The sequence below is a fragment of the Mesoplodon densirostris genome, chromosome 4 (assembly GCF_025265405.1).
Source record: "Mesoplodon densirostris isolate mMesDen1 chromosome 4, mMesDen1 primary haplotype, whole genome shotgun sequence".
NCBI classification, from domain to species: domain Eukaryota; kingdom Metazoa; phylum Chordata; class Mammalia; order Artiodactyla; family Ziphiidae; genus Mesoplodon; species Mesoplodon densirostris.
In genome coordinates, this window is record NC_082664.1 from 44,589,928 (window position 1) to 44,613,346 (window position 23,419).

A 23,419-nucleotide genomic window follows, 5' to 3' on the forward strand; every position below is an offset into this window, starting at 1 on the left:
CCTGATGACCATGAACACATAGCCCCTAGACTGGCTGGAGCCTATGATTATGTTAATCCCTGTGACATCACCCTGTTACCTCACCATCAACCAGTCAGAGAATTGTACATGAGTTGATTGTGCATCCTGCAGCTCTCTCCCTCACCTTGCCTTTAAAAACACTTCCCTCAAATCCATTGAAGAGTTTGGGTCTTTTGAGCATTAGCTGTCCGTACTCCTTGGTTGGCTTTGCAATAAACAAGGCACTTTCCTTCACCACAATCCCGGTGTCAGTAGATTGGCTTTACTGTGCATGGGCAAGCAGACCCAAGTTTGGTTTGGTAACAGTGATGCTTGCATAATTTGGTAAATTTACTAAAAATCATTAAGTGTACACTTAAAACTGGTGAATTTTATGGTATGTAAATTATACCTCAACTAAACAGCACTAAGGACTTGGTTTTCACTCTACTTTTGACATTACTAAACATGTGAGATGTGGCAGTTATCAAAGCTGTGGAATGGGGTGAACCAGGGAGAGGGTTTGCTTGTCACCTCTTACAACATTGTAAATGCCTACTCTCCATCTGATTTGGAACTCCAGCACCAAAAAGCTTTGTATCAAAAAATTTTGGTGGGTGGTGGATGTCTCTTAGAAATATATCTGCAGGGCTTTCTTCTTATCACAAGGGAAGAGGCTTCCCTTCTTTTATCCAAAGCTAATCCCTGCAGTTGGGCTCTAGACCTCATTCCCTGACCTATTCGGTGGCCATGCATCCTCAGTTACCTGCCTCCTTCTCTTTCCCATCAGCATCTTTCCAAAAAAGAAAACCCTCCCTCAACCTATCTTCTTCTCTAGCAACAACCTTATACCTTTTCCCTTCCCTTTCTTAACTCATTGCGTTCTAGATTTTGCCGCTTGACCAAGATTGCTATTGCTTAACACATCGGTGACTTCTTTGGTTGCTAAATCCAATGGACACATCTCAATTTTTAACCTATTATACATAACTTCTCTGCAAGTTTTCAAACTGTTTTTGTTTTTTGTTTTTTTGGGAATTGACTTTGGCATTTTATTGTGTATTCAAAATTCTGTTAATACTTTTAAGACTTAAGATTTCCCTCCATTTATAACTTATATAAACGTGTACAGAATGCACAAATATAAACGTGTAATTTATTAGTTTATCAATAAACAGAGAATTTATCAATTTAAAAAATGAGTCTGTGTAGGCTCCTGTTTTTCCCAGAACACATTCTTGGGAACTGCATCAAAACGTGGATCATTATAAAGCCAAGGGTGCTTTCCATAGTAACAAATTAGAATCAGGGGTCCTAGGGAGTTCCATGGTGGTCCAGTGGTTAGAACTCGGTGCTTTCATTGCTGAGGGCCCAGGTTCAACCCCTGGTCGGAGAACAACTAAGATCCCACAAGCCAGTGGAGTGTCCAAGAAACAAAAACAAAAACAAAGAGAATCGGGGGTCCTAGTACTTCAAAGCTTTAGCTTCAAATAAATCATAGGCACAACTAACAATTCTTCTTGAATTTTCTCTTCTCTTAGCTACTACAATGATGCCCTGTTTGGGTTTTTAACATATTTTATGGGTATTTCTTTGGAGTCTTCTGCTCTTCTATCTACCTCTTAATACATATTCTCTACCATTTGGCTAGAGAATCGTTATGTTTGGCTCACTTCTCTTCTCACCTCTACACACTCTCCCTGAGTCATCTCATTCTCCTCCACAGCTTCATTTACCATCTTATACTCATGTCCACCCACCCCACCCACTCTCTAACAATCTGTACCTTCAGCCCAGTTCTATTGCCTGAATTTAAAAGCTATATTATCCAACTACCTACTGATCTTTGTGGATGTCCCTCAACCAACTTAAATTCTGTATGTCCAAAAACTTAACCATTTGTAATCCCTTGAAAAGTGGCCCCATATCCTACTTTTCTTATCATTCTGAAAGACCTTCCAGGAGCCAAAACCCAAAGTAGTTGTTCTCAACGTCTCCCTCCCTCTTACTTCCCACCTTCAATCAGTCATGAAGTCCTCTGATTGCTCCTTCTTGTATATCTCAGTCTTACCTCCTCTCTATCCTTACTACTACTACTAGTAATAGTTCCGATTAATCAGATCTTCATCATCTTTCTCTCTCACTCTTTCTTGACTTTTGCTTGTACTATAAGAACCGAACATGGTAGCCACAGAAGGATTCTATGGGTTCTTTGCACTGTCACTTGAGTCTTTATGATCAGTAAATCTCTGAGAGGTAAATTTGATGAATATGGTCTCTTCACACAGTTCAGGGTCTGATAGCTGCAGGACTTGGAGATGGCTTCAAAGATGGCTTTAGCAAAGTTGCCTATAGAAGAGCAGCTCTTAGCAGTTCTTTAAAGCAGTTATCCACATCAGCCATTAGCAGCAGTGTTTTAGGCACAAGAGCAGAGAGATAGTGTCAGTTATTTTAGGAATAAGAACAAGATGCGCCCCTAATGAGACCCTGCACCCTGTCACCTTGCGAAGAGAATGTCACCTGGCAAGAGCAAAGTGCTTATTGATTTTGTTCTCCCTTCATTTGCCTCATCCCACAGGAATTAAGGTGGCTTGGTCAGAATGATGGTACCATAGATGACAGTTTGGCTTTCTTGGGGCATTTGGACTGCCAGATCCAACCAATGGACGCAAATTCCTTCAGCCTCAGTCATTTACTGCCCTGGGTCTGTTTCAGAATGGACAAGATCTTCAGGACCTTGAGGAATTTCCCTGGGAAGCAGTAAAAAAAAAAAATCTCAGACTCTTTGGTGGGCAGAGAGAAGAAATGTCCTCCAGGGAAGTAACCTCCATGGCCTTAAACGAGTGGCCCACCTTGTATAACAAGTACCACTCCTTGTCTTAGGCCTTGCCTCCAAAGGCCTGACCATCACTGTCAAACGCTTCCATAAACTGCCTCAGCACTGTCCTCCAGAGTTCTTCCCAGGGCCTCAGGGTCTAACCAGAGGACTGGTGTCCTCATCTGTCATTTGGTATGTTCTTTAAAGACCAAAACCACTCATCATCCCTTTCCTATGTTACTGCAAGTTTTCTATCTTAAACATTGTCCTGCTCCTTCACATTACTCACACTGCTGCCCAAGAGATCTTCCTAAAACCCAACCCTGATCATGTCATCCTCCTGCTTAAAACCCATAACCGTTAGGACAAATTCTAGATTTCTTATATGGTGAACACAACCCTTTAGGACCTGACCCCAGCTCACCAATCCCTGGCCTTGTCTCCCCACCATTCCCCTCTTAGAACTCTAATCACCACCCTGAACTATGAGCACTTCCCTAAATGTGCTGTGTGTTTTTTCAATTCACTGCTGTGGCTGTACACTGCTCCCTCTTCTCTGGATGGTCTTCATCCTTCAGGACTTAGTTCAAACATCCTTTTTGCTGGGAAGTCTTCCCTGGGTCTTAGGTGCCCCTACTTGGGGTTCCATTTCTGTATGAACCTTTTATTATGTTGTTTTCTAATTTTCTCTTTTTCTTTTTTATCTACCTTTAGTACCTACTTTGAATCTAGGGATGGTTTTTTTTTTTGGCCATGCCAAGTGGCTTGCAGGATCTTAGTTCCCCAACCAGGGATTGAACCCAGGCCCTTGGCAGTGAAAGCGCGGAGTACTAACCACTGGACCACTAGGGAATTCCCCAGGAATGGCTTTTTAACTTTGTATTCCCAGAACTGAACATACAAAGTATTAGATAAATGTTTTTTAAAATAAATCAATGATACATAGAACGATGAATGAATGAAGGATATAATGAATTAATAAAACAGAGCCTGTAATTTTTTCCCTTCATTTATAATAGCTCAAGAAGGCAAGCCAACTTACCTTCAGAGGAGAGGTCCAGACTTGTTGCTCTAAATTACTCCTGCACAGTAAAATGCCTACAAAGAAGGAAATTACTAAGAGGTTTATCCTAGTAAACTCTAAGGGAGCAAGTTCTCTTGATCCTTTCTTCATTCTGACCCTTGTTCTGACTGCTGCCAGCTGGTTTATAAACACAATCAGCATCTAGTTTCAGACTTCCCAGAGATAAATACTTTGATTTTTGGATTATTATTCCCTCTTGCATATGAGAGAAGGCAGTGGGGAAGAAAACTTAACTAGAAGTGGGTTATTTCAGTGGGTATCATGTTGCTTAACCCTACACACTTCTTTCCGGCTGTAGTCTTCTTTTGCATTTGCACATCAATGTACACCACAGTGCAAATACATCATTAAGCATATCATTCTGGGATAGCACTTCTTTCTAATTATATCTTAATTATGATTCAGTGTTTGTTTCTAGTTTGGTAAGCAGGACATGAAAAAAATGTCAAACTAAATACAGTTGGCAGATGTTTTGCTTTAAACATAAACAACTGTTTCCGCCCCCCCGCCCCAATTGTAATTCAATTCTTCTGGAAAAATACAAACATGCTTTGTAGTTTTTGACAATATTCAACCACTTTAAGTCCATAGGATAAAAACATCTTTTATTAACATTTTTTCTTGGCAAATATTCATATTGTATAGAAATATATCAAGCAAAATGTGCCCTTTCCCCCCACATATGTGTGGATATATACACATTGTTTTATACAAATGTGATCATTGGTTCTAAAACTTATTTTTCACATAATATGCCTTAGAAATCTAATTAAATCTGTAATATACTCTCACCTCTCTCTTTTTAATAACTATAGTTTAATAGTTTTTCATGGATTTATTTTATTTATTATTTTTTTTGCAGAGCCCTTTTGGTGACATTTAGGTTATTTTTAGTTTTCCACTATTATCAAAAGCTACAATGAACATCCTTGAAAATAAATATATAATGTTTGTGAACATGGACAAGTATATCTATAGGATAAGTTTCTATAAGTGGAATTGCTCAAGGTCCGTATCAATATATGTCTATACAGATAGATATATCCTTTATGTATCTGTAATGCATCTCCAAAAGTTGTACCAATTACATTCCCACCAGTTGTAAAGAAGATTGCCCATTCACCTTTTCAAGCACAAGGTATAATCTGTCTTTTTAGTCTTTGCCTATTTGATAGATGGAAAATGGTATCACATGATTACTTTAATGTAATTTTCTATAACAGTGATTGGTATTGAAGACCTTCTCATGTGGTTATTTTATATTGCCTATTTATGTTCTTTGCCCATTATTCTACTGAGTCGATATCTTCTTACTAGTAGCAACACCAGAACTTCTATATAGGAAGAGCTTAAGTTAAGCAACCTTGTTGGAAAGGTTAAAGCTAAGGACCTTGCCTTGCAATTGTGATTGCACAGTACTTTACATAAGATTGAGAAAAGTCAATTGTCCTTATCAAAGAATATAAGACAGGTAATGGAAATAGCCTACCCATCTCTCAGTTCCTCCTTGATTTCATCACTGCTTTTATTTTTATAAGAACTCTTTGTTTATTAAATAAATCAGTCCTTTTTATGTTTGCTGCAAATATTTTTCTTAGTTTTTCTTTCAACTCTAAAGTAATTTTCACCCTTAAGAATTGTAATTTTTAGGGCTTCCCTGGTGGCGCAGTGGTTGAGAGTCCGCCTGCCGATGCAGGGGACACGGGTTCGTGCCCCGGTCTGGGAGGATCCCACATGCCGCGGAGCGGCTGGGCCCGTGAGCCATGGCCGCTGAGCCTGCGCGTCCGGAGCCTGTGCTCCGCAATGGGAGAGGCCACAACAGTGAGAGGCCCGCGTATCGCAAAAAAAAAAAAAAAAAAAAAAAAAGAATTGTAATTTTTATATGAACTATTTTATCTTTTTTTTTTTTTTTTTTTCTTTTTGCGGTATGCGGGCCTCTCACTGTTGTGGCCTCTCCCGTTGCGGAGCACAGGCTCCGGATGCGCAGGCCCAGCGGCCATGGCTCACGGGCCCAGCCGCTCCGCGGCATATGGGATCCTCCCAGACCGGGGCACGAACCCGTATCCCCTGCATCGGCAGGCGGACTCTTAACCACTGCGCCACCAGGGAGGCCCTATTTTATCATTTTTTATGGCTTCTGGAACAGCTGTAATATTTAGAAAATACTCCCATAATACATTTATGTTGTCACACACTTACGTTTAAATTTCTGATCCACCTGGGATATATATTTTTGAAAAGAAAGAATAGAGAGATCTAGATTTTTAAAAGAATGGTTAGCTGGCTAACTTAAGGAAGATAAACACATGAGCTTCCTTTTGTTGCGATTACTCAAAGCTGGTTTCTGTTGCTTTGTAATATTTCAGTGAGGACACTATTTATCCAATATTTATTCTGGTACAGAATACACTTTAAGACAATATAAAGGCTTTTAAAATAAAGTTATCTCAGGGGAGAATAAAATACAAAATGGCTAGATGCCTACCTGCAGTGTAGTACAACAAGAAGTTGAATTTATTGCCACCAATACAATTCTTTGTGAGCCAGTTTGTATTATTTTGTGTGTGTGTGTGACTCAGCAAACTTGCCCAAAATAATCTATTATCTAACTAATAGGATGATATGATATATTTAGGTGATTGCTTTTTGTCCTCTTTTTAAAAATAAAAAAATTGTTTATTAGAGTATATGATTCTTAAAGGCAGGGAATATGTTTTATTCAGCACCATAGTGATACTAAATAATTTTTGAATAAATAGATGAATGTCAAGCTGTAGAGTATATATCTTAAAAGGTAAATTTGTGATCATTAAATTTGGGATTTAGAATTTTAAAAAGTGAGGTAGTTTTCAACCTGTGATGGGGGGTTTTCTTCTATAATTTTTTCTTTTATTAAAGAAGAAGAAAAACCTAGGTCACATTCATGTCCAGAGTTTATACACTGAGCATAGTTTAGTTCAAAATATATCAAGAGTCAAAAAAGATAACATTGTACTTGGATACAAAAGAACCCCGTCAGAAGAATGTCCTCATTTCTTAAAAGGATCACAAGTAAGATAGATCAGTCAAGCCACTCTCTCCCCTGCTGAGTCTTGGGAATTAACAACCCAGAGTATTAACAGATAAGACTCTGCTTCTTGCACCAATACCCTTGAGGCTGAGGGACCATGACAATGGTGTACAGCAGTGGGAGAAATTAGTTGGGAGACCACAGTATAAAAGCATATAAAAGGTCTGAGCCCTGATCATCTGAAGCTTCTGAGCATGGCATTTGATATTCCTCATAAGATGATGACCTAAGACTTTACCTGACTCCTCTGGCCCTCTCTTGAACTGGAGAGATGGGGCAAATCCATGCCTTGGTTTAGGGCGCTTCATCAACATCACTTCTGTTTTCAGCCACTTCTAACCCTGGGGAAAGCATGACTTGGTGGTCTTTCTATTCTGGGACCAGAAGCAGGAAATTGAGTACTGACTTTATTGGTGTCATTTTTATATTTCCCTTTTCATCTATACCTATCCTAAATGAAACTTCTCTCTCTCTTTTTTTTTTTTTTTTTTTTTTGCAGTACACGGGCCTCTCACTGTTGTGGCCTCTCCCATTGTGGAGCACAGGCTCCGGATGCGCAGGCTCAGCGGCCATGGCTCACGGGCCCAGCCGCTCCGCGGCATATGGGATCCTCCCGGACCGGGGCACGAACCCGTGTCCCCTGCATTGGCAGGCAGACTCTCAACCACTGCGCCACCAGGGAGGCCCTCTCTCTCTCTTTTTTAAAAAAATAATTTATTTTTGGCTGTGTTGGGTCCTCGCTGCTGCGCGCAGGCCCTCCCTAGTTGCAGAGGGAGCGAGTGGGGGCCACTCCTCGTCGCTGGGCACAAACCTCCCATTGCAGTGGCCTTTTTTTTTGTTGCGGAGCACGGGCTCCAGGCCCGCGGGCCCCAGCAGCACGCAGGCTCAGCAGCTGTGGCGCACGGGCTGGCTGCTCCGTGACATGCGGGATCCTCCCGGACCAGGGCTCGAACCCGTGTTCCCTGCACCAGCAGGCTGACTTCCAACAACTGCGCCACCAGGGAAGTCCCTCTCTCTTTTAAGTGCTCGATTTTAATGAGTGCTTAATTCAGTTTGATCATGTGGGTGGGCTAAGGAAACTACAACAGGCAGTAATTTTTTTTTCTTTGTCAGCCCATCCTTAACAAGAACAACCTTGGCTTTGGCAAAGTGTAGGCAGTAGTATTAAAATGTAGGCTTTTTGCTTAAATTATTAAGAGAGTTTTTTTGATTTTCCTTGCCAATGGAGCACTGGACAGGGAGAACAACGTGGTAAGATTTTTGACCTCTCAGTTTCTGAAGAAAAGCTTCGCAGGGACATAAAAATCGTTCTCATTAAGTACCAACAGTTGTTTATATGTTCACATCTATTTGTTGATTTTTATGTATTTATGTAAGATATATATTTTTCTTTATTTAAAAAATATCTTTTATTACCACCCCCTCCCTATTATCATACAATGGAGAAGTGTTCCTCAGTCATTGATTTTTTTTTTAAACATACACATGACTCACTATTTTTTTTTTTTTAAATATTTTTGGCTCTGTTGGGTTTTCGTTGTTGTGCGTGGGCTTTCTCTAGTTGCAGAGAGCGTTGGCTACTCTTCGTTGCGGTGCGCGGGCTTCTCATTGCGGTGGTTTCTCTTGTTGCAGAGCACGGGCTCTAGGTGCACATGAGCTTCAGTAGTTGTGGCTTGCGGGCTCTAGAGCACAGGCTCAGTAATTGTGGCACACAGTCTTACTTGCTCTGCAGCATGTGGGACCTTCATGGACCAGGGCTCGAACCCGTGTCCCCTGCACTGGCAGGCGGATTCTTAACCACTGCGCCACCAGGGAAGTCCCTCAGTCATTAACTATTACTGCCCCCCCCCAGGGTTTTTTTTGATGTCTTCTGTGGTTTTATTTTTAATTATAAAATTAATACATGGTCTTGATAAAATATTCAAACAATACAGAAAGGTATAAACTAAATTTAAATCCTCCTTTTCTCAACCCATTCCTACTCTTTAGTAGTAGTCACTGATAGGTAGTTTGCTGTCTTTTCAGACATTTTTTATGTGTATAAAAACATTTTAAACAAAAATTGTTCCTTTTTTTTCAGCACTCCGTTTGTATTATAGAGAAGAGAGACATCCTTACTTTTGGGGGGGGATTTTATTTTAATTAATTTCAGACTTGTAAGAGAGTTGCAAGAGTAGTACAAAAGCTCTTCTACACCCTTCACTGTGATTCTCCACCTGTTAGCATTTTACCACTTTTACTTTATGATTTTCTCTCTATCTATATACAAACATATTATTTTTTCTGAACCATTTGAAAGTAAGTTGCATTCATGATGCCCCCTTTCCCCTAAATACTTCAGTGTGTACCTCCTAAGAACATTCTCTCTCCTAACATAGTACAAGTATCAAAATCAGGAAATTAACATTGATAAAAATACTATTATCTACTCAACAACTTTTATTCTGTCTCACTTTTAAAATGCACCTTTTTTTGAAAGGAATACATCAACAGATAATGTGCCTCAAGATTCTTTTTACACTTGTCCAAATGAGCAAGCTGGTTGACTAACCACAGGTGAGTGAGGCATGTCTACCTCCCTGTTAGCCCCATGTTTCTTCCCCTCTCCCGCCACACACAATCCTCAGTAACCAGGCTTAGCATTTCCTGAACTTGCCTTGCCTCATGCTGTGATTCACATTCTCTTCCCCAAATGTTGTCCTCCTCCTTCCCCTTTTCTGGCTGGCAAAATTCCACTTCACATTCAAAGCCTCTATCTGAAACCTCTCCTAACTCAACCCCCCTCTGCAGAACCCATAGTTCTGCTTCGTTTATATTCCCTCAGCTTTCTGTCCAAGGCTGCTTTATAGTATTTCCCATTCTGCCATCAGTGTTTGGATTTCAACCTGATACTCATACTATTTTAAACTTATGGAAACCAGCACCTAGTTCAGGGCTCAAAATAGAAAGAATTGTCAATAAATGCTCGTTTAATACTGAGTGATCTATAAGTCTTTTCTTCTCATGGGTGGGTGCGAACAAAATGAAGGAAATACTGACTGCCTTCCTGTAAGTTTTATTCCTTTCTTATTTGATCTAAAGAGTGTCATACTGAAGCAACGGAAGAAAAACTTTATAGTTTAAGAACCTACCCAAACTGAAAACTACAAAATATTGTGGAAAGAAAGAAGAAGACTGTAGAAAGAAAGAAGAAGACCTGAATAAGTGGAAAGACATTCTGTATTCGTGGATTAGAAAACTTAATATCATTAAGATGATAATATCCCTATTTACAGATTCAATACAATCCCCATCAAAATTCCAAAAGTGTTGTTTGCAGAAATGGAAAAGACGGTCCTTAGATTCATATGCAATTGCAAGGGACCCAAAAAGCCAAAATAATTCTGAAAAAGAAGAACAAAATTGGAGTAGTTCACATGTTCCAATTTCAAAGCTTATTAAAAGTGAGAGTAAGCAAAACAGTGTGCTCTTGGCATAAGGATAGATAGACTAGTGGGACAGAATTGAGAGTTCAGAAATAAACCCATTCATCTATGGCCAACTGATTTTTAAAAATTGTAGTAAAATATATGTAATATAAAGTGTATCATCTTAACCATTTTAAGTATTCAGTTCAGTGACATTAAGTACATTCACATTGTTGGGCAACCGTCACCACCATCCATCTTCAGAACTCTTTTCATCTAGCAAATCTGAAACTCTATACCCATTAAACAGTAATAATAAGACCAATAAATCTTTGACAAATGTGCCAAGTCTATTCAATAGGGAAAGAATAGTGTCTTCAATAAACGGTTCTGGGTCAGCTGGATTTCTACACGCAAAAGAATGAGGTTGAACCACCCCACCTCATACCATATGTAAAAATAAATGCAAATTGGATCAATAACGTAAATATAAAGGCAAAGCCTATAAAACTCTTAGAAGAAAACATAGAGATAAACCTTCATGACCTTGGATTTGGCAATGAATTCTTAATTTGACACCAAAAGCACAAGCAACAACAATAAAAAGTAGATACATTGCTCTTCATCAAAATTGAAAACTCTTGTGCATCAAAAGACATCAAGAGGACTTCCCTGGTGGTGCAGCAGTTAAGAATCTGCCTGCCAATGCCGGAGACACGGGTTCAAGCCCTGGTCCAGGAAGATCCCACATGCCGCGTACCACCTGAGCCCGTGTGCCACAACTACTGAGCCTGTGCTCTATAGAGCCCGTGAGCCACAAATACTGAAGCCCACGTGCCTGGAACCTGTGCTCCGCAACAAGAGAAGCCACCGCAATGAGAGGCCCACCACTGCAGTGAAGAGTGGTCCCCGCTCGCCGCAACTGGAGACAGCCCACGCAGAGCAACGAAGACCCAGTGCAGCCAAAAATAAATAAATAAATAAATAGATAAATAAATAAAATCAAGAAAGTGAAAAAGACAACCTACAGAATTTGAGAAAATATTTGCAAATCGTATATCTGATAAGGGTTTAAAATCCAGAATATATAAACAACTCCTACAACTCAACAACAAAATGATAAACATCCCAATTTAAAAATGGGCAAAGGAGTTGCAAAGGAGTTACACATTTCTCCTGAGAAGGTATACAAATGGCTAGTAAACACATGAAAAGATGTCAACATCATCAGTCACTGCAGAAATGCAAATAAAAACTACGACGAGACACAACTGCACATCTACTATGATGATTATAATTTAAAAAATGGAAAACAGCAAATGTCATTGAGGATGTGGAGAAAGCGGAACCGTAGTACATTGCTAGTGGGAATGTAAAATGGTGCAGCTTCTGTGGAAAACAGTTTGGCAGTTCCTCAAAACTTTAAACACAGAATTAGCATATAACCCAGCAATTCTACTCCTTGGTATATACTCAAAATTACTGAAAAGAGTGGCTCAAATAGATACTTACATGTTAATGTTCATTGAAGAATTATTCACAGTAGCCGCCACCTAGAGGGGTGGGATAGGGAAGGTGGGAGGGAGATGCAAGAAGGAGGGGATATGGGGATATTCGTATGCATATAGCTGATTCACTTTGTTATACAGCAGAAACTAACACAACATTGTAAAGCAATTGTACTCCAGTAAAGATGTTAAAAAAAAAAAAGATACATACACCCCAATGTTCGTTGCAGCACTATTTACAATAGCCAAGACATGGAAGCAACCTAAATGCCCATTGACAGATGAATGGATAAAGATGTGGTATATATATATACAATGGAATATTATCCAGCCATAAAAAAGAATGAAATAATGCCATTCGCAGCAACATGGGTGGACCTAGAGATGATCATACTAAGTGAATTAAGTCAGAGAAAGGCAAATACCATATGACATCACTTATATGTAGAATCTAAAATAGGACACCAATGAACTTATCTATGAAACAGAAACAGACTCACAAACATAGAGAACAGACTTGTGGTTGCCAAAGGGGAGGGGAGTGGGGGAGGGATGGATTGTGAGTTTGGGATTAGCAAATGCAAACTACTATATACAGAATGGATAAACAACAAGGTCCTACTGTATAACACAGGGAACTATATTCAATATCCTGTGATAAACCATAATGGAAAAGAATATGAAAAAGAATGTACATATATATATGTATAACTGAATCACTTTGCTGTACAGCAGAAACTAACACAACATTGTAAATCAACTATACTTCAATAAAATGCAATTTAAAAAAAAAAAGAATTATTCGCAGTAGCCAAAAGGTGGAAACAACCCAGGTGTCCATCAACAGATGAATGGGTAAACAAAATGTGGTATATACATATTATACAATGGAATATTATTCAGCCGTAGAAAGAAATGAAATTCTGATACCTATTACAATACGTATGAACCTTGAAAACATTATGCCAAATGAATGAAGCCAGATACAAATACTGTATAATTCCACTTACATGAAATATCTACAGTAGGCAAAACTGAGGAGGCAGAAAGTGGATAAGAGTCACCAGAGCTGAGTTGGGGGCAGGGGAAAATGGAAAGTCATTGCTTAATGGATACAGGGTTTCTGTTAGGAGTGATGAAAAAGAAAATAAACAGTGGTGATGGTTGTACAGCATAATTGATACTATTGAATTTTACACTTAAAGATGGTTAAAATGGCATATTTTATGTTATATATATTTTACCACACCAAAAAGAACCTATTTGAACCTACCTCAGTCTGAACTACATATAGTTATTAGAAGCTGGTTACTTTCTAGAGACAAATACAAAAATTCAGAATCAAGGTAAGGAAGATTGTCCTCCTAAAGTTTAGAATCTAAACATCTGGGTTTCCAACTTTATTGTGCATCAGATTCACCCGATCCAGTTGATTTGTCCCTACGAGTAAAGATCTTAATTCGTTAAGCCTGAGGAGGGTTGACCACCAGCATTTTTAACAGGTTCCCCCCAGGTGAGTGAGAGGCAAAAACAGTGAAAAGAATTTGGCGTTTGCTATTGCCTGGAGAGAACCTGACTGCAACATTCCATCGAATCTTTGCCCTTTTAGTACCAAGCTCAAGTTCCTGCTCTCACAGTCTGTCCCGGCTCACAGCAAGGGTTCTGGACTCCCATCTGTGCCCCCAAGCCTGGGGACCAATCAGAGGGTCCGTCTTCTGCTGACTCAGCACCAGGTCACAGTGACTCAGCACCAGGTCTCAACAGTTCCTCCTGATCTGACCTTGTAACCCAGCTCTAACCTTGCTCCCATTTTCTATCCCAGTTTGATAACCGGGTCCTTGTTCTGTCACCAAACCCCTGTCCTTTTCTCGCCAGTTTTCTCAGGGGAGGATGTCCCTGAATCTTGGTCTCAGGACAAAGGTTTTCCTACCTTGGCTCAGATTTTAGTTTTTTGTTTTTTTAATTGAAAACACTCACCTTCAGCACTTTGTAAGCCCCACTCTATTCCCCAATCCCTCCTCAATCCCATTCCCTCCCTCCACACACATACTTTCTGTTTAAATTCCCTTTCTTTTCCACGCCATCTCCAGGTGTTTGGTGCCTTCCCTGGGGCCCACTTCTGACTTCATTCACCTTCCCATGAACATCCGTGAACAGACTCTGCAGGTCGATCCCAGCAAGCTGTATGCCAGCTGTGGAGGTGTGTCCCCAACATACTGGCACCCAGCCCCAGCCTTATTCTCCAGGACTTGCCTTGTCTTGGATTCCCTGGTCCTGGGCCCTGCCCACATGCCTGGTGGAAAATCCCATTACCTCCACTGCTTCCTTCCTGCTGTCCACTGAGGGGAAGAGAAAAGGAACTAACAGTTATGGGCCTCTTCAATGTTTTGGGTGCTTTGCTAAGAGGTATTTTGCAGATGGCATTTAATGTAACACATTATTTTAACTTTTTTTCAGGGGCGGGATAAGAATATGACCCAGAGAGGTACGGTAACTTGTCCACAGAAAATGCAGCAGGCAGATGGCAAGACTAGGATTCAGCTGAGCTGGCTCTAGAGTTTCTGCTTTCTGGCTTTGTCTTGCAGGTCTGGGCTGTCCTGCAGGTTGCTGCGGGGAGAGGCATGACAGCTGCAGGTCTCCACTGCTCCCTTTCCTCTCAGTTCACTCTCCTGTGCAGTACTGGAGCACACCTGGCTCCTCTCCTGGTTTGTTGAGTATTCACAGTGTGTCCCAGCACCAACAAGAGGTATTTTTTCTCACGTTCTTTCCGTTCTTGTTTACTGCTAATTCACTCTGTGCATGAAAACGTATGTCTTTTAAGTTGCGTGTTCATTGCAACTAAACTCCTAAAAACAGTGAAGTATCTAAAAACTCCTAAAAACACTGAACTATCTTTTTTTCCCCATGTTCCATAATTAGTTTATTATTATATTATAAAAAATGTATTTTGGTGTGGGGAAAATTTCAATTTAGTTGAACGTTTTATCTGCATATAATCTCTAAACAGGATTAGATAATGAGACAAAAACCACCAACTCCTCCCCCCCAAAAAAAACCCTTCTTATTTTTCAAAATGCCTTATGTAAATCTCCTTAAGATTGAATTCCTCAAGCTGTCTTCTTTTTAAAGAGGTATTGAGGGCTTCCCTGGTGGCGCAGTGGTTGAGAGTCCGCCTGCCGATGCAAGAGACACGGGTTCGTGCCCCGGTCCTGGAAGATCCCACATGCCACGGAGTGGCTGGGCCCGTGAGCCATGGCTGCTGAGCCTGCGCATCCGGAGCCTGTGCTCCGCAACGGGAAAGGCCACAGCAGTGAGAGGGCCGCGTACCGCAAAAAAAAAAAAAAAAAAAAAGAGGTATTGAGCTACTTTGTACAGGGCTTATACATCTCCTACACTTTCCTTCTCATTTCTACCCATTATCTGATCCACTCCAAATACATAAGTCCCTGCACCTGGATGCATATCTGCCTCAATGGACATATTCAAATTACATATGAAAACTTCTGTGGTGTGACATTCTCAGAAATTCTAAAATCCTATTAGTCCCTTGATGAGTTAAGTTCAACAAACTTTTTTTTTTCACACTCATACTACGTCATAATATTGACATTCAGTCCAGTAATCCTCCACTGTAACAGCTACTTTACTTTGCAGTGAAAATTGATTTGTATATTTTTTGCCTCTGAGTCCTTGTGGGATTTTTTTTTTAATTCAAACAGAAAGTCACAAAAATTATAATCATCCTCATCAGTTCACTCAGTCCCATGTAATTAATTTTTTTTTCATCTTGATCTTTTGTTAGCACTTTTATGAGTTCATCAGTTTTCCATTAGAGTTCTGAAAATGCTTATTCATTCAGTTCAGCAGTATAGTCAGTTATCAGAAACCTGTACTTGTCAGAGTCTTTTCCATGAATTCCTTGAAGATGAAACCCTTTTATAGGAACATATTTGCAAAAGCATCAGAGTACACCCAGAACTCTCTGTAAATGACAAAAGACTTAAAAATAACCACAGTTAAAGATTTGATGAAAGTTCATAATAATGCAGTTGACAAGGAAATTTAGTTATTTCTGAGATATACATTTTAAAGTAATAACTAGAATTATGACTTATAACATTATACCAGAACATATAAGATTTTTAGAAATTTCACGTAAAGTCTGAAACATTTATATTAACAGATTTCCATACAAATAACCCAAAGAAAGTTTAGTATTAGTTGTTTTGTTTGTTTGCTTGTTTGTTCTTTTATACTTCAGGTTCTTATTAGTCATCAATTTTATACACATCAGTGTATACATGTCAATCCGAATCGCCCAATTCAGCACACCACCATCCCCACCCCCACCGCTTTCCCCCCTTGGTGTCCATACGTTTGTTCTCTACATCTGTGTCTCAACTTCTGCCCTGCAAACTGGTTCATCTGTACAACACCGAAGTATCTTAAAAAAGCTGGAGAGTATAGAGTGATGACCTGCAATCTGTACCTGTTGACCAGCAATATTTTCTATACCCTCAAATTAGATCTGCTTTGATCTCATGGTCAACAGAAACCCACTTCTCTCCAGCTGGATATACATACAGAGCAAGAAAGAAACCCCTAGAACTGAATTCCTCAGTCATTCTATTTAAGCGATACTACCCCAGAAGGCAACTGGGTCATTGCCAAAATGCCCATAGCGTAGCTCGAGTTTTTGAATTTTTCTATAAGGAAAGGAGCATCTACAGGATTCTGATGATACTGTTAATTCCTCATATTTGTCTGGTCCTATACAAAATTTTCCTGGATTGCTTTATGGAGAGGGCAAATGCAACTTCCATCCCAGCAGAATTTAAAGACCAATCATATGTGTAACTATTATAAGGAGGCACATTTCAATTCCAAATAGAATTTAATCAATTTCTATTATTAAAACTAAAATTATTCTAGACACCCAAGCACTAAACCTTGGAAAAAATTTTAAATTCTTTTCATCTCCCAAGTCCAGTCAGTCACCATATTCAGCTCCCCCTCCCTTCTCAGGAATCACTTGCTTAGAAACCTTCCCTTTTGCGTTGTAGCTAACTAAGGCCAGATTCCTTGCCTTGACATTCAAGGCAGCAACAATCCTGTCTCCAGCTTTATTTCCCATGATTTCCCTATGCAAATTATGGTACCAGAAAATGCATGTTCTCACTCCTATGCCTAGTTCATCCCATTCCCCCGACTTGAACACCCTACCCTTGTAACCCTGAGTCCTAATTTTCCTGTCATGCTAGCTCAAGCCCCACTTTCTCTGTGGAAAATTTCCCTATCACTTCAGCACACAGTTCTCTCTGCTTTCTCTCCTTCTCCTTTGTCACATAAATCGTGCACACACTCTATTTAGCACAGTGATCCTGACACCTAGTAAGTGTTCAGTGGAGCAGGCAAGAGGATGGGCTCTGGAGCCAGACTTCCTGAGTTGGTATCTCAGCTCTGCTGCTTGCTTGCTGTGTGACCTTTGACAACTTACTTAACCTCTCTGAGCCTCAATTTCCTCATCTGTGAAATAAGAGTATAACTGTACCTCGTAGGGTTATTATATATAAAGGTATTTATCCTTTTATGCTGATATTCCATCTTCTTCACCTAATGTTTGCTTTTTGAAGGTAAGTATTAAAAACTTATGCCACTCATCCCAACCACCTCAGAGAGAGTTCTGGTTTAGGTACAAGGATATATTGTGGAGGAATACATGACTGAGAAAAGCGCCATCTTGTAAATGTAAGTTGTGGGATAGCACAAATGGAAAAAAGTCCAGAAGCAGAGGAAACAATGCTTGGCCCTGGAACAGAGGTGGGAAATGCAGGAAAAGAAGGAATGTCAGCAATACTCCTGAAGCAAAGGGATTTTCAGATCCTTAGGAGTGATGAAAGGATTTTGGCCAGTGGGTTTGAGGCCCAGTTCATTTCCTTTGGAAATGGAGTACCTTTGGCCACCTGTAGGGGCCCTCTGATTCTAGAGTACTGGAGAAACTAGTGCAGGGCTCAGAGCTTAGGAAGTGGGGCCGACAGTCTACTCACGACTGGCTTGCGACTCAAGGGAGCAAAGGAGGAGAGACTACAGTTTTGCTTTTGGGATGCCCAGCCCTGCTCACTGGTCTTGGAAAGGAGACAAAATCTCTATATGGTAATGTGGACCGTGGACCGTGTGTGTGTGTGTGTGTGTGTCTGCATTGATGAGGGCGTTGCATGTGACAGGCTGTGTGTATGTGGGCGGGGAACATTCAGGCTGGGGAATGGTACCAGCTGGGAGTAATGCAGGCCAGGGGGATCCATGCTGGGTCAGGGGTGCAAAACAGGCTGCAGAATGATTCAAGCTGGGGAGATACATCCTGGGGAGATTCAGGCTTGGGGGGGTATAGGCTGAGGGGATACACACTGGGGAGATAGAGGCAGGGCTTGGTTGTGTTAGTTTTCTACGGCTGTGTAACATTATCACAAATTTAGTGGCTTAAAGCAACACCCATTTATTAGAAGTCCAGTCATGGTGAGGCTGAGTTCTCCACTTGGGGTATCACAAGGTTAAAATCAAGGTGTCAGCTGGGCCGTATTCCTTTCTGGAGCTCAGGGGCCTCTTTCAAGCTCACATGGTTGTTGGAAGAATTCAGTTTCTTGTGGCTGTAGAACAGAGACCCCCCTATTCTTGCTGGCTCTTGGTGGAGGCCACTCTCAGCAACTGGAAGGCACCCGTAGATCCTTGCCATCAGGCCCCCTCCACATGTCCTCTCATGCTTCACATCTCTCATTTCTCTGTCTCCCACCTTTAGACTCAGGTTTAAGGGGCTCATGTGATTAGATCAGGCCTACCCAGATAATCTCTCTATTTTAAAGTCAACTAATTTGGGACCTTAATTACACTTGCAAAATCCCTTTACAGCAGCACCTAAATTAGAGTTTGATTGAATAACTGGGAGAAGGTGTGTGCATATCAGGGACCAGGCATCTTTGGAGCTGTTTTATTGATAGAGTTCTTCCTTTCACAGGGGGATATAGGCTGGAGGGATATGGTGAGAAGATACAGTCTGGTGGGGAAAGACGCAAGCTAGGGCACATTTAGGTGGGAGGGGATGCAAGCTGGGAGGGATACAGGCTGGGATGACTACTAGTTGGCAGGGGAATATGTTGAGGGTATGTAGGTTGGGAAGGATATAGGCTGGGAGGACAAAACCTGAGAGGCATACAGGTTGGGGAGTGGTACAAACTGAGGGGGAATATGGGCAAGGGTATGATACAGGGTAAGGGGAGAATACAACCTGGAAAGTGGTAGAGGCTGGAGTGGGATGCAGGAAGCAGACTTTGCACAGCACCAATGCAGAGACTGGGTGCCTGAGAAGTAACTATTCTGAACCTGAGTGCTACGACAGAGGTGTGCCCAGGTATGATGGGGGCCTGAAGAAGGGCACTCAGCCCAGCCTGGGTTATCAGAGACAGCTTCCTGGAGGCGATGCTCCAGCTGAGTCCTGAAGGAGAGTAACATCCTTAGTCAGCCAAAGAAGAAAGGTGGGGCTTCCCTGGTGGCGCAGTGGTTGAGAGTCCGCCTGCCGATGTAGGGGACGTGGGTTCGTGCCCCGGTCCGAGAAGATCCCACATGCCGCGGAGTGGCTGGGCCCGTGAGCCATGGCTGCTGAGCCTGTGCGTCCGGAGCCTGTGCTCCGCAACGGGAGAGGCCACAACAGTGAGAGGCCCGCGTACCACAAAAAAAAAAAAAAAAAAAAAAAAAAGAAAGGTGAAAAAGTGTTCAAGTCAGAGGAAAGAACAGGAGCCCAGGCACAGAGGTGTCAACATATATTATGATGCTTCACTGTAAAGCTAAATCTTCGATTAAGCCATTGAACATGTTTCTCCCACCTTGAAACAGGACCATGCCACTAAAGATAGCCTGTATAGGAGAGGAAGAGCCCTGGGCTACAAATCCAGAGGCAAGGATTCCTGCATGGGCTTTCCCCTGGTATCGGGCAACCTCTTGCAGTTTCAGTGTCTCATTTGATAAATAAGGAATTTGGAGCAGAAATATACCTCCATAACTATAAAGTGTTTTGAGATCCCTAAATAAGGTAAATATACTGAATGTCTGTAATAGGCCAGAAACTATTACAGTTCCAACCTATTTTCAGCTGTGTAAGTGATGTAATTGGTTCTAGTTAAGTGCATTTTCATAAAATGCCAAATCATTTAAAATAATAGCATAACCTCAGCAAATTAAAAAGCGTTCTCTCTATTTAAGAATATTTCTGTTTGGGGAAAAAAGTTGTGTTAATGGGGAGCCCCTGGTGGACATAGTCCAAATTCCTTAGTTAAATTTGAGAACTTTATTAATTTGTTTGGTGAAATTCCAAGAAAATGCTACAGAATTATACCAAACCTATCACTCTAAAATCTATACCCAGAAAATTATTCCTTCCACCAAAACCTGAAATTTAAATAGGGGAGTATCAACAGGTTTACTTCGTTCTTTTGGCTGCGTTGGGTCTTCCTTGCTGGGCGCAGGCTTTCCCTAGTTGCAGCAAGAGGGGGCTACTCTTTGTTGTGCTGCGTGGGCTTCTCACTGTGGTGGCTTGTCTTTGTTGTGGAGCACGGGCTCTAAGCACGCGGGCTTCAGTTGTTGTGGCGCGTGGGCTCGGTAGGTGTGGCTTGCGGGCTCTAGAGCGCAAGCTCAGTAGTTGTGGAGCACGGGCTTAGCTGCTCCGCGGCATGTGGGATCTTCCTGGACCAGGGCTCGAACCTGTGTCCCCTACATTGGCAGGCAGATTCTTTTTTTTTTTTTTTTTTTGCTGTATGCGGGCCTCTCACTGTTGTGGCCTCTCCCGTTGCGGAGCACAGGCTCCGGATGCACAGGCCCAGCGGCCATGGCTCACAGGCCCAGCCGCTCCGCGGCATATGGGATCCTCCCAGACCGGGGCACGAACCCGTATCCCCTGCATCGGCAGGCGGACTCTCAACCACTGCGCCACCAGGGAGGCCCAGGCAGGCAGATTCTTAACCACTGTGCCACCAGGGAAGTCCCAACAGGTTTACTTCTGCTCTCAGAAAGTTCCTCAAAAGAAAAAAAAAAAAATCCATTAGCCATCAACTCAGGACACACCTCCTTTTATACCTAAAAATCAATACTTCATCAACTAGGTCTACACTCTGTTTCAAACAATAGTATTTATTGAACATGTAATGGGCATTAAGGATACTGTGCTAAGTACTTTCTACACTATCTCATTTAATCCAGCAATCCTAGGCTAGCAAAACTATTATTATCCTATTTTGAAGCTAAATGCACACTCTTGGTTCCTAAGCAATACTTCTTCTTAGATTCTAGAACACTTGTTTGCTCTCTTATCCTAGAAGGCCAAAAATCCCCAGGTGACCTATGCAACAAGTTCTACTTCCTTCTATTAGACACAGGCAGAACCCACCATTAGGGAGGGCCACTTTGTAACAAAGATGCCACTTGTGGACTATCTAGTCTGAAAATGAGCTTTTTGTGGGAGATGGTCTTTCTCATACTCCCTCTCTAAGGATGTCACTGTTCTGCTTTAACCAGGAAGCTACTAAAAATACTTCCAATGGCATGAGCACGACACTAACCAATCAGAAATGACCTCCGACTGTGCCAGGCATTACCTGTCCCCCATCTTTTACTTTGGGATGACAGGGAGGAAGTGGAGGAGTTGAGGCTGCTAAGGGGAGGGCTTGGAGGAACAGCTTGGGATAATGGCTTTTTACCAACTGATAAGGAAGTACTTCATTATTTTAACAACCAGTGTGACTGTCCCAGTGTATATAAAGTTAAACTCCACGATGGCCCAACCCCACCGAGCTTTCCTGAGGAAAGGGCACCTCTCAGGCATATCACCCCCAGTCCTAAACTGCACCTCTTCAGTGTCTGCCCTCAAGGTTGCTCTTAAAGAAGGCTAGAAGTGGGAAAGCAGCAGCCTAAGAGTCCCCTCTCTATCCCCTAACTCAACTGCCTTGTTCCTCATTTCTCCAGCCAGAAGTCCACCTCCTGGGCCTGGAGGCAGGAATGGAGAAGGAGGAAGAGGGCGGCGGAGGTCATCATCTTTGTTTCTTTTTTTGTGAGGTGGAAAATGTTTCCAGCTACTAGTACTTTTATTTCCCCCGTATCTTTTTTTTTTATTGTCTGCTTATGATGCCCTTCCTGCCACATTTCCTCCTCCCACGTAGAGCCAATTGCTGAGATTGTGCCTTGGGCAAAGGAATGGGTCTGTAAAACTGCTCATGAATGAACAGGGCATTGCATCACCTGGGATTTGGTTCTAGTCCTCGAGGCTGCCTCAAACGCAGCAGTAAACTGGAATTCAAGACTCTGACATAAAAAAGGATCGGGCCAAAGTGCCCAGGCTTGCATCTTTGAAACACGGAACAATATACACACTGGAGAAGACAATAAATTTCAAAAGCAGCAGCATGGAATCTAGGAAACAAGCAGAGAGGTATGATAAAAGAAGACCAGAGAAATAGAATTTACAGGAAAAATGAAGTCTGACAGGGAAAAAAAGAAGTTTTATATTTTTGATGAACTAAGCAGAATATGATCTGAGTGAAAAATGCTCATCTATGGAAGATGACTGCTGAGAAAAATGTCATAAAATGAACATTAGCTGGCAATGGTAAGTGCCTTAAAATGCCTCTTACAAAGAGAAAAACGGAAGGAAAACAAAACATGTCACTAGGCCTGAAAACCACTTATAGAAAGCTCCTAAAAGTAAAAAGAGAAAAGACAGAACATCACGTGATCATCCCATTTATCTTTACTGGGAATCTTTTGGGGACCAATTTATTTCTTCTTTTGTGGTGATGCCTCACATTTTAGACCAGTCCAAAAATAAATAATTTTTTCTGTATGTGACATATTTTCTTTTCTTTTCTTTTTCATATTTTCAATCACTCTGATTCTGAAGAAAACTTTTTTCCCTTTGGCCATTTCTCTACACCAGTTATGGAAGAATTGCTTTGAACTCATTCTGCAAAATGCATCTTTTATGTCTCCTTTATATAGTAGGTCATAACAAAGAATAAATAAAACAAAACCTACTGCTTTGGCTATTTCAAGGGATTTGGACCTGGATAGAATATGAGTTCTAGATTCAGCTTGAAGCAGTTTTTTCTTCTTTTTAATCTTATTCTCAGGGTATATCTTGTTTTCATGTGCAACTTCTCTTTAAATGAATATGAACTTTACCAATGAAAAGGATTGCAGACTTATAGTAGGAAGGGGACTTGATGTATCAATTGGTCTAGTTCTCTGGTTTCAGAAAAGACATATACAGGCACGGAATAACTCTTCCACACAGAATGTAAAAAATAATTAAATCCTAAGTCTCAAAGCCACTTACAAAGGAATATATCTTCCCAATTTGTATGAGATTAATATATTTCATTCTGAAGCTGGTCAAACTTCCTTTTTGGTTAGTAGTATTTAGTTCATGCTTCACAGTTGTAAGATGATGGGCGTTACCCTGTTTATTTTGGTAATGGGCTTATGGCCGTAATTAAA